This window comes from Austrofundulus limnaeus, unplaced genomic scaffold, assembly GCF_001266775.1.
Source record: "Austrofundulus limnaeus strain Quisiro unplaced genomic scaffold, Austrofundulus_limnaeus-1.0 Scaffold137, whole genome shotgun sequence".
NCBI classification, from domain to species: Eukaryota; Metazoa; Chordata; class Actinopteri; order Cyprinodontiformes; family Rivulidae; genus Austrofundulus; species Austrofundulus limnaeus.
The window spans coordinates 129,182-132,561 of record NW_013952539.1 but is presented as its reverse complement, the minus strand read 5'-3'; the positions used below and the strand labels follow the sequence as shown (position 1 = coordinate 132,561).

Sequence of the window (3,380 nt, the reverse complement as noted above, 5' to 3'; positions counted from 1 at the left end):
TTCATTCATTCATTCATTCATTCATTCATTCATTCATTCATTCATTCATTCATTCATTCATTCATTCTTTCATTCATTCATTCATTCATTCATTCTTTTGTGTATTTATGTATTTATTTATTTTTGTTCAGTTCTTATACATGATGTCATTTCAAAATATTCTATATGTTTGAAAGTGGATAAATGAAGTGTACAAAAGAAAAAGTGTCTGACTTAAAACACTGGAATATTATCTGAAAGCTAGGACAGTAATAATAAACAAACAAACTATCATGAAAGCCTAACATTTCAAACATTCATCTTGCTGAGAAACTTTTGTTGAATCTTATAAACCGTGTTGCGCACCATCTTGTTATTGTGAGCTTTCACAAAATCAGTTAACTCTCAGTAACAATGCTAAGGATGACTTTCACCTAGTAACAGACAAATTATAGCTCAAAATAAGTAAAATTAGCTGGCTTAATAGCCACTTGTATGTGGTTCCAACAAGTAATGAGTTGCAGTTGAACATCCTCTGACCTTTTTCTATAAGTTTAACTAAAATCCATTCAATGAGATAGTTTGCTAACAGACAGACAGACTTGACTGTGATAGTCAGTGCCTTAGTTTTAAGCAAAGCTGTGCATGTTATAAATGACTCTCAGCTATTGTCACGTTAAATTTTAAAACAATACCAGAAAAATTGTCTGACTTATATGCATTTTTATGTCAGCTGAGGTCATTTAGCTGTGATGGCCATTTTTTATTAAAATGATTCCAAATGTTAACGGGTTTTAGATGTACATTCTCTGATTACTTCTTAAGAGTTTCATTCAAATCATGCCCAGTTATTTTCTCAAAAGTTATTGGCAAAGTTTTAAAAACAGATCTTCAGCAATGTTGTTTAGATTATCTGTTTCAAATCACTTTAATCTATTAAAACAACACATTTTAACTCAACTTTTTTTAAATTTGGTAAGTTATAGCCATTTGAAGTTGTTTAATGCGGCCACCATCTTGAATGTTGTTGAACGTGTTAATCATTAGTACATTCTGTTGTTACTTTTTGAGTTTTATTAATATTTGTTCACTGGTTCATGTGATATTTTGCTGACAAGATAGATAAACAGAGACTAAACTAAACTAAACTAAACTAAACTAAACTAAACTAAACTAAACTAAACTAAACTAAACTAAACTAAACTAAACTAAACTAAACGTTTTTGTTTTAACCTTATGAAAAATGTTTGATAATCACGTTTAATTGTTGGTGTAGTTTCGACACTTGCGCGAGTCGTCCACGCGGGGGCGCTGTTTGACCGTCATCAGAAACGCGGCCATACAAACCGTTTCTCCAAAACTCCGCCGCCAACCACCTCAACAGGAACTGACGTCTCCACTGTGCAAGTGGATGGAAAAATGCAGCTGCAGGAAAAATGGCTCCAAACACCGCACCGCTAAAAGGTGACAAACAATCCGTTTTACGGCTTTTGTCTCTGACCAAAAAGTTGTTGCTCGTAGACGTTTGTGTTCAGCTGTAGCTGCTTCGTCGTTTTTGGACCGTTTCGTGTTTGTGAAAGCCTTCGTTTCTTTCTTGTTGTGGTTAGTTGAGAGGATCAAAAGCAAGCGGTCGCCTTGAGTACTTCTTAAATTATTAAACTAGTGTTTCATTAAGCAAAAAAGCAGTCTTAAAAGTGGTCATTGTTATGTAAAGACAGTCGGGTTTCTGTAAACAAGGTGTTTGCTAGTCGCGTGTACATCATGTTCAGCAGGTTTAGCAGCTAAAGTTAGCATTAAACAAAGTCAAAAGTTAAAGTTCAAATTGAGCGTAAAAAGTCGCCAAAATAGCTCTTTGGAAAAGATTAGCTTGACTGCTGTACAGAATTATTGCTTTATTAATTAATAAAGTAAGCTGTTATTTGATGTTTACAACAATATAACTTTTATGGCTGGATGAAAATGGGGAAACGTCCTAGTTGACATGAAACAAAACACTGATTTGGTGTCAGGTGAATTTATGTGTTAGCTTAGGATCTAAACCTCAAAAAAAAAAAAAAAAGATTGATCACATTTGACCTTAACTATTTTTTAAAATAAATAAGTCAAAAACCGTTCGTACTGGTGTAAAACAATGGTTTTCTCTTAAGTCCAGTAAAAGTGAAGTTTTGCCTCCTTTTGTTCTTTGTAGATTACATCATCCCAGCTCTGATATAGAATATTTCACTTTTTTTATTGAAAGCTTAATATGGGTAGATTATTTGCATCGTCTTTTATGGTGCAAATGCTGTCATTTATCAGGTTAAACAGTTATACACTGAAGATTTGACCTAGTCATTTGCTGATCTTGTCAGTTTTCTTGTCTTTTAAAGAGAACCACCCTATAAACCTGAGTGCTGTAAGACTTGGTCACATTGTTTTCTTTTTTAAAGTTCTCCTGCTGCACTTTGATCAGCTGCACAGTGCTTGCATCTGCACTTTTGCACAGCTCAGTTATCTGCTGCTTGTTTCGGTGTCGGTTTATGGGGGGGACAGCTTGAGCAGGGAGGCCCAGACATCTCCTGCCTCATCCAACTCTTCCAACTCTTCTGGGTGGATTCAAAGGCGTTTCCATGCTAGCCAACAGACTTAGTTTCTCTAGCGTGTCCTGGGTCTTCTCAAGATCCCCCAGGGAGGCGTCCAGGTGGCATCTTTACCAGATGCCTGAACCACCTCAGCTGGTTCCTCTCGATGTGGAGGAGCAGTGGCTCTACTCCAAGTCCCTCCTAACTGAACTTCTCTCCCAATCTCTAAGGGAGAGCCCAACCACCCTGCTGAGAAAACTTGTGATGACTTTCCTATTGTTGTGTGCTCTGCCGGAGCACTCAGAGCTGTTGGAGCTTTTTTTTTTTTTCTTTTTTACTTAAAATCAGTGACATAATGGCTGTGTCTCAATTCAGGGGCTGGGTCCTCATGTGTGCGCATTTGTCGGCCGCATACATCTTTGCCTCGCCCGGAGGACTGTCCCAATTCGAAGGCTCCTCATCCCGCGGCCGAGGAATGCGTCCTACTTCCTGTCGAAATCTGAGGATGCGTCCATGTATCCTTACCAGCCGAGGATATCCCAGGATTCAATGCGCGGGCAGCAAAATAAACTGAGAAATGAAGACGGTGGTGTTTTTATTTTTTAACGTTTCGGCGCAGTTTGGAAATTCACCACGGACCGAAGGATTTGTTTTTTAAAAATAAGTTTAGCAACTTAGCTGATGAAATTTATGCTGCAATAAGATGTTAAATAAAAGAAAATGCAACTACAAGTTACGAAAATAAAGTATTATAAGAATAAAATCATAACATTTTCGAATTTTGCCTGAAACTCTGGAGGAGAGACGAAACGTTTCATTAGAGAAGAACCCGTCCAGAAG

The 3,380-nt window shown here is 37.2% G+C and overlaps 1 protein-coding gene across 1 annotated transcript in view; it reads left to right on the top strand.

Annotated features, from left to right (window-relative positions):
- Positions 1-1,362: 1,362 nt before the first annotated feature.
- Positions 1,363-3,380, top strand: part of LOC106522794 (phosphatidylinositol 4-phosphate 3-kinase C2 domain-containing subunit alpha) — a 7,682-nt gene continuing 5,664 nt past the window's right edge. Inside the window, exon 1 of the mRNA XM_014015969.1 lies at positions 1,363-1,443. The gene's annotated coding sequence lies outside the window, so the exon portion shown is untranslated. The remainder of the gene's footprint in view (positions 1,444-3,380) is intronic.